The 8,608-nt window shown below is 47.9% G+C and overlaps 1 pseudogene; it reads right to left on the bottom strand.

Moving 5' to 3' along the window:
- Window positions 1-910: 910 nt before the first annotated feature.
- The window catches only part of LOC124021819, a 30,506-nt pseudogene continuing 22,808 nt past the window's right edge, over window positions 911-8,608 (bottom strand).

Here is an 8,608-nt window from a genome sequence, read left to right as displayed (position 1 = left end):
ATCACGTTGTGGGGGTGTTTTGCTGCAGGAGGACTGGTGCACTTCACAAAATAGATGAAATCATGAGGATGGAAAATTATGTGGATATATTGAAGCAACATCTTAAGACATCAGTCAGGAAGTTAAAGCTTGGTCGCAAATGGGTCTTTCAAATGAACAATGACCCCAAACATACTTCCAAAGTTTTGGCAAAATGGCTTAAGGACAACAAAGTCAACATATTGGAGCGGCCATCATAAAGCCCTGAATAGAAATGTTGTGGGCAGGACTGAAAAGGTGGGTGCGAGCAAGGAGACCTACAAACCTGACTCAGTTACACCAGCTCTGTTAGGAGGAATGGGCCAAAATTCACCCAACTTTTTGTGGGAAGCCTGTGGAAGGCTACCCAAAACGTTTGACCCAAGTTTAAACAATTTAAAGGCAATGCTACCAAATACTCATTGAGTGTATATATACTTCTGACCCACTGGGAATGTGATGAAATAAATAAAAGGTTAAATAAATAATTCTCTCTACTATTATTCTGACATTTCACATTCTTAAAATAAAGTGGTGATTCTAACTGACCTAAGACAGGGAATTTTTACTAGGATTAAACGTCAGGAATTGTGAAAAACTGAGTTTAAATGTATTTGGCTAAGATGTATGTAAACTTCCGACTTGTCTGTAGGGAATGGTTGAGTTAGGATGTTTGGTGTTCTGAAGGGAGGGTTAGGATATTAGTTTGGTGTTTGGTTTGACAGAGGAGAGCTGTGAGGCTCTGAAGGAGGGTTAGGGTTATATTAGTTTGGTGTTTGGTTTGACAGAGGAGAGCTGTGAGGCTCTGAAGGGAGGGTTAGGGTTATGATAGTTTGGTGTTTGGTTTGACAGAGGAGAGCTGTGAGGCTCTGAAGGGAGGGTTAGGGTTTGGTTATGATAGTTTGGTGTTTGGTTTGACAGAGGAGAGCTGTGAGGGGCTGATGTCTGGGTGTTGCTGTGTGTTGAGGGCAGACATGGAAGACATGGGGTGTAGACCATGATGCAACAGTTCCCCATACGAGGCTCCCATAGGGTGCCGGTACATGTGGGCGGGGCTGTGAGCCTGTCTTTGCATCATGAAGGAGTGGAAAGCGAAGGGCGGGACCAGAGGAGAGAGGCCGGCCTGGTTCTTCAGGTACTGTAGGGGATGGTACCCCAGGGGCCTGTGGGGGCCCAGGCCCTCACACATATCCTGGATCTGAGAGATGAAGGCCTCTGGGTAGAGGCCCCCGGGGAACAGGGGGGAGGAGTGGAAGGGGAACTTGTGTCCTTCCACGAAGGAGTTGATGTGTAGGTGGAGGCTGTGGGCCGGGGCTGGCTGGGGGTCGGCTGGTACCACCCCCTCCAGTGCTGGGGTCCTGACCTTCCACTCCGAGTGGCCCTCCCTGTCTCTGTCCCTGCTTGTACAGGATGAGGAGGAAGAGGAGGAGTGCATGGGACTGACAGCTCTGATCTTCCTCTCTGGGGGCCCGTTCTCCCGCTCCTCCAGACTCCTCTTCAGTGGGCGCGCCGTGCACACGTTGTTCTGGGGTCTGGACGTATTCTTGGTGCCTAGACGTATTCTTGGTCTGTTTAGCTCCTCCATCTTGTGTCCCAGCCCCTGGTCCTCCCATCCTCCTCTCTGGCCATTCAGGGTCTTCCCCCTGGGGTTAGGCTGGGGGTCTGCAGGGTGTCTGGGGCTGGAGGACATGGTCATGGGGGGGACTCTACAGAACCTTCCAGTATCCTGGAGGGGCATGGGGGGTGGGGGTTGTTGTGAAGGGAGGGGATGGCAGTGGAGGGGTAGGTTTGTGAGGAGAGGACTTGGGAAGACTTAAGTCTGTGGGTTGGTCTTCTGAGCTTGTCTGTACGAGAGACGTCATGTCTCTTAGTGTGTGAGGGGTCAGGTTGGGGGTCAGGGGGTTTATACGGGCACAGTAGCCCCCCAGACCCATTGTGTCGGGGTGTTTAGAGGAGGGGAACCGCGGCCCTCCCGGGCCAGGCGCGGCCTCACAATCCCTGGGTAAGGCGGTCTCCCTCTCCCTGCTGCTGATGAACTGGCTGACGTGTGTCTCTGTATGGTTGTACAAACTGTGGAGGTTCTGGGGGTGGAGGGGTGGGAGAAGTCAGGCAGGAATCTGGTAATGTGGCCAGGTTGGGGCGTCTCAGGACTCCGTAGGTAAAGGTCACAGGGAAAGTTAGGATGGTGCTGGGTCAGGTCACAGGGAGAGTTAGGATGGTGCTGGGTCAGGTCACAGGGAGAGTTAGGATGGGGCTGGGTCAGGTCACAGGGAGAGTTAGGATGGGGCTGGGTCAGGTCACAGGGAGAGTTAGGATGGTGCTGGGTCAGGTCACAGGGAGAGTTAGGGTTGGGCTGGGTCAGGTCACAGGGAGAGTAGGGTTCCCCTGTTTTACACATGTTCCTGTTCAGGCCCTCCCTCTCCCTCCTCTCCCCTGTCTCGCAGAACAGCGGCTTGAAGCTCTGGGCATGCTGGATGACAGACGGACGTTTGACCACAGCTGTGTCTGTGCTGCAGGAACTCTGACAGCCTGCTATTGGCTGACTGGCCGACTCCTCTGCGTTGCCAATAGCCAGGCTTGTGTTGATGAGGGGTGGGGGCGGGCCAATGGAGTAGTGATTTCGCAGAGATGGCCCAGGGGCGGTTCCATTGACCTGAGAGAGCAGCTTCTTCTTGGCTAGATCAGACATGGTGCCAGAGTTGGTGCCAGGGTTGGTGCCAGGATGGTTGGTGCCTGGATGGTTGGTGCCAGGATGGTTGGTGCCAGGATGGTTGGTGCCTGGATGGTTGGTGCCTGGATGGTTGATGCCTGGATGGTTGGTGCCAGGGTTGGTGCCAGGGTTGGTGCCTGGATGGTTGGTGCCTGGATGGTTGGTGCCTGGATGGTTGATGCCAGGGTTGGTGCCTGGATGGTTGGTGCCAGGGTTGGTGCCTGGATGGTTGGTGCCTGGATGGTTGGTGCCTGGATGGTTGATGCCTGGATGGTTGGTGCCAGGGTTGGTGCCTGGATGGTTGGTGCCTGGATGGTTGGTGCCTGGATGGTTGGTGCCAGGGTTGGTGCCTGGATGGTTGATGCCAGGTCCAGGATGGGCTCTGCCTGGGTAGAGTATAGTAGAGTATCTGTAACAGGAGTGGTCCTGTCCAGGAGCTGTGCTCTGTCGGTGGTGTCCTCTGGAGCCCTGGGGGACTGTACGGACCTCTGCCGAATGGGGAGCACCACCTCCACTATGGCCACCATGCCAGGGTTAGGGCCCTGGGGCTCCTCAGTCAACCCAGACTGGTCCAGCCTGGCTTGGGGACATGGGTTGGCATAGTCAGGCAGCTCCTTTTGGCATTGGTCCTGAGGGTGGGAGTGGTTTATTGGAGTGGGAGTGTCTACAGGGAAGAAGTGGAGTGTAGTGGTGTCTGAAGGTGGCTTCTCGTTGTTCTCCCAGGAAACTCCTTGGTGTAGAACCCTCTCCTGATGCAGACCGCTACTGGCTCCTCCTCCTCCTCCTCCTCCTCACTGGTGCTCCTGCTCACCTCACCAGCCGGCAGGGACACCTCCTGCTTCACCTTGACTCCCTCCTCCTCCGGACTACTTTCCTTCTCCTCACACTCCTGCAACACAACAGACACAGAGGACAGTTAGGAACCAGAGTGACAACAGCCACAGAGGACAGTTAGGAACTAAACAGACAACAGCCACAGAGGACAGTTAGGAACTAAACAGACACAGAGGACAGTTAGGAACCAGACAACAGACACAGAGGACAGTTAGGAACCAGACAGACAACAGACACAGAGGACAGTTAGGAACCAGACAGACAACAGACACAGAGGACAGTTAGGAACCAGATAGACAACAGACACAGAGGACAGTTAGGAACTAAACAGACACAGAGGACAGTTAGGAACTAAACAGACACAGAGGACAGTTAGGAACTAAACAGACACAGAGGACAGTTAGGAACTAAACAGACACAGAGGACAGTTAGGAACTAAACAGACAACAGACACAGAGGACAGTTAGGAACTAAACAGACACAGATAAGTTAGGACAAACAGACACAGAGGACAGTTAGGAACTAGACAGACACAGAGTACAGTTAGGAACTAAACAGACACAGAGTACAGTTAGGAACTAAACAGACACAGAGGACAGTTAGGAACTAAACAGACACAGAGTACAGTTAGGAACTAAACAGACACAGAGTACAGTTAGGAACTAAACAGACACAGAGGACAGTTAGGAACCAGAAGACAACAGACAGAGGACAGTTAGGAACAACAGAGAGGACAACAGACACAGAGGAAAGTTAGGGACCAGAGACACAGACAAACCAGACACAGAGGAAAGTTAGGAACCAGACAGACAACAGCACAGAGGACAGTTAGGAACCAGACAGACAACAGACACAGAGGACAGTTAGGAACCAGACAGACAACAGACACAGAGGACAGTTAGGAACTAAACAGACACAGAGGAAAGTTAGGAACCAGACAGACAACAGACACAGAGGACAGTTAGTTAGAAACCAGACAGTTAGGAACAACAGACACAGAGGACAGTTAGGAACCAGTTAGACAACAGACAGAGGACAGTAAACCAGTAGACAACAGACACAGAGGACAGTTAGGAACCAGACAGACAACAGACACAGAGGACAGTTAGGAACCAGACAGACAACAGACACAGAGGACAGTTAGGAACCAGACACAGAGGACAGTTAGACAACAGACACAGAGGACAGTTAGGAACCAGACAGACAACAGACACAGAGGACAGTTAGGAACCAGACAGACAACAGACACAGAGGACAGTTAGGAACCAGTTAGACAACAGACACAGAGGACAGTTAGGAACCAGATAGACAACAGACACAGAGGACAGTTAGGAACTAAACAGACACAGAGGACAGTTAGGAACTAAACAGACACAGAGGACAGTTAGGAACTAAACAGACACAGAGGACAGTTAGGAAGTAAACAGACACAGAGGACAGTTAGGAACTAAACAGACACAGAGGACAGTTAGGAACTAAACAGACACAGAGGACAGTTAGGAACTAAACAGACAACAGACACAGAGGACAGTTAGGAACCAGTAGAAACAGACACAGAGACACAGAGGACAGTTAGGAACTAAACAGACACAGAGGACAGTTAGGAACTAAACAGACACAGAGGACAGTTAGGAACTAAACAGACACAGAGGACAGTTAGGAACTAAACAGACAACAGACACAGAGGACAGTTAGGAACTAAACAGACACAGAGGACAGTTAGGAACTAAACAGACAACAGACACAGAGGACAGTTAGGAACTAAACAGACAACAGACACAGAGGACAGTTAGGAACTAAACAGACACAGAGGACAGTTAGGAACTAAACAGACACAGAGGACAGTTAGGAACTAAACAGACACAGAGGACAGTTAGGAACTAAACAGACACAGAGGACAGTTAGGAACTAAACAGACACAGAGGACAGTTAGGAACTAAACAGACACAGAGGACAGTTAGGAACCAGAAAGACAACAGACACAGAGGAAAGTTAGGAACCAGAGAGACAACAGACACAGAGGACAGTTAGGAACCAGACAGATAACAGACTGAGGACAGTTAGGAACCAGACAGATAACAGACAGAGGACAGTTAGGAACCAGACAGATAACAGACAGAGGACAGTTAGGAACCAGACAGACAACAGACACAGAGGACAGTTAGGAACCAGACAGATAAGACACAGAGGACAGTTAGGAACCAGAGTCCATTATAGAGGTAATATTAAGAGTTTACAGGGGGTTTACTGGCACACGGACAGTTAGAAACCAGACCACCAATACACACTACAGAGGTAGTACTGAATAACGTTTACATGCACAGTCCAATCCACCAGCCTCCCTCTTCTCCTCTCTAATGAACTGTTTCCATCAAATGGGGATTCATAATAATGGGGATTCATAATAAACCCCAGGAAGAGTAGCTGCTGCCTCGGCAGGAACTAATGGGATCCATAATAAACCCCAGGAAGAGTAGCTGCTGCCTTGGCAGGAACTAATGGGGATCCATAATAAACCCCAGGAAGAGTAGCTGCTGCCTCGGCAGGAACTAATGGGGATCCATAATAAACCCCAGGAAGAGTAGCTGCTGCCTCGGCAGGAACTAATGGGGATCCATAATAAACCCCAGGAAGAGTTGCTGCTGCCTCGGCAGGAACTAATGGGGATCCATAATAAACCCCAGGAAGAGTAGCTGCTGCCTCGGCAGGAACTAATGGGGATCCATAATAAACCCCAGGAAGAGTAGCTGATGCCTTGACAGGAACTAATGGGGATCCATAATAAACCCCAGGAAGAGTAGCTGCTGCCTTGGCAGGAACTAATGTGGATCCATAATAAACCCCAGGAAGAGTAGATGCTGCCTTGGCAGGAACTAATGGGGATCCATAATAAACCCCAGGAAGAGTAGCTGCTGCCTTGGCAGGAACTAATGGGGATCCATAATAAACACCAGGAAGAGTAGCTGCTGCTGAGCATTCCAGAGAATGAGGTAATGTTTCTGTTCTATACCGTAGCAGGGAGAGTAGCTGCTGACTTAGCAGGAACTAATGGAGATGCATAATAAACCCCAGGAAGAGTAGCTGCTGCCTCGGCAGGAACTAATGGGGATCCAAAATAAACCCCAGGAAGAGTAGCTGCTGCCTTAGCAGGAACTAATGGGGATCCATAATAAAACTAATGGGGATCCATAATAAAACTAATGGGGATCCATAATAAAACTAATGGGGATCCATAATAAAACTAATGGGGATCCATAATAAAACTAATGGGGATCCATAATAAACTCCAGGAAGAGTAGCTGCTGCCTTAGCAGGAACTAATGGGGATCCATAATAAACCCCAGGAAGAGTAGCTGCTGCCTTAGCAGGAACTAATGGGGATCCATAATAAACCCCAGGAAGAGTAGCTGCTGCCTTAGCAGGAACTAATGGGGATCCATAATAAAACTAATGGGGATCCATAATAAAACTAATGGGGATCCATAATAAACTCCAGGAAGAGTAGCTGCTGCCTTAGCAGGAACTAATGGGGATCCATAATAAACCCCAGGAAGAGTAGCTGCTGCCTTAGCAGGAACTAATGGGGATCCATAATAAACCCCAGGAAGAGTAGCTGCTGCTGATCATTCCAGAGAATGAGGTAATGTTTCTGTTCTATACCGTAGCAGGGAGAGTAGCTGCTGCTGAGCATTCCAGAGAATGAGGTAATGTTTCTGTTCTATACCGTAGCAGGGAGAGTAGCTGCTGCTGATCATTCCAGAGAATGAGGTAATGTTTCTGTTCTATGTAGCAGGGTGAGATGGTTCCAGTTTGGAGTCAGAGGACCAGACACTGGTCTATACAATGAAAACTGTTGACACAGCAGATGCTGTCTGCTATGTATTATAGATACCTTTCATACAAATCTTAACCTTGTGACCCATTCTATGTATTATAGATACCTTTCATACAAATCTTAACCTCGTGACCCATTCTATGTATTATAGATACCTTTCATACAAATCTTAACCTTGTGACCCATTCTATGTATTATAGATACCTTTCATACAAATCTTAACCTTGTGACCCATTCTATGTATTATAGATACCTTTCATACAAATTTTAGCCTGGTGACCCATTCTATGTATTATAGATACCTTTCATACAAATCTTAACCTGGTGACCCATTCTATGTATTATAGATACCTTTCATACAAATCTTAACCTCGTGACCCATTCTATGTATTATAGATACCTTTCATACAAATCTTAACCTTGTGACCCATTCTATGTATTATAGATACCTTTCATACAAATCTTAACCTTGTGACCCATTCTATGTATTATAGATACCTTTCATACAAATCTTAACTTTGTGACCCATTCTATGTATTATAGATACCTTGTATCATAAAATCTTTGTACTTTTGTGACCCATTCTATGGTGCATCATTGAGTTGTTGCATCATATAGGCTGAGAGGGGTGTATCTCGGCTCATAAAGAAATGGTCATTTGTAAGGGGTGTTTAGAAATGGTGTCATCATTGAAATGGTTCATTAGAAATGGTGCATCATTGAGAGGGGTGTATTAGAAATGGTGCATCATTGAAAGGGGTGTATTAGAAATGGTGCATCATTGAGAGGGGTGTATTAGAAATGGTGCATCATTGAAAGGGGTGTATTAGAAATGGTGCATCATTGAAAGGGGTGTATTAGAAATGGTGCATCATTGAAAGGGGTGTATTAGAAATGGTGCATCATTGAGAGGGGTGTATTAGAAATGGTGCATCATTGAAAGGGGTGTATTAGAAATGGTGCATCATTGAAAGGGGTGTATTAGAAATGGTGCATCATTGAAAGGGGTGTATTAGAAATGGTGCATCATTTAAAGTCAAATGTCATTGCAAGGCTCTTATTATTAAAGATGTAGTTTAAGTATAACTCTGGTGTGTGAAGTTTGTCTCTCCTCATTTGGTAAATACAGAAATTAACCACCACACTGACTGGGAGGAGAGAGAGAAAGAATTAGACTGACTGGGAGGAGAGAGAGGGACACAGAGAAAGAG

Source organism: Oncorhynchus gorbuscha, unplaced genomic scaffold (genome assembly GCF_021184085.1).
Source record: "Oncorhynchus gorbuscha isolate QuinsamMale2020 ecotype Even-year unplaced genomic scaffold, OgorEven_v1.0 Un_scaffold_1228, whole genome shotgun sequence".
Lineage (NCBI taxonomy): Eukaryota > Metazoa > Chordata > Actinopteri > Salmoniformes > Salmonidae > Oncorhynchus > Oncorhynchus gorbuscha.
The sequence above is the reverse complement of the archived record's forward strand: the minus strand, read 5'-3'. Positions and strand labels throughout refer to the sequence as shown.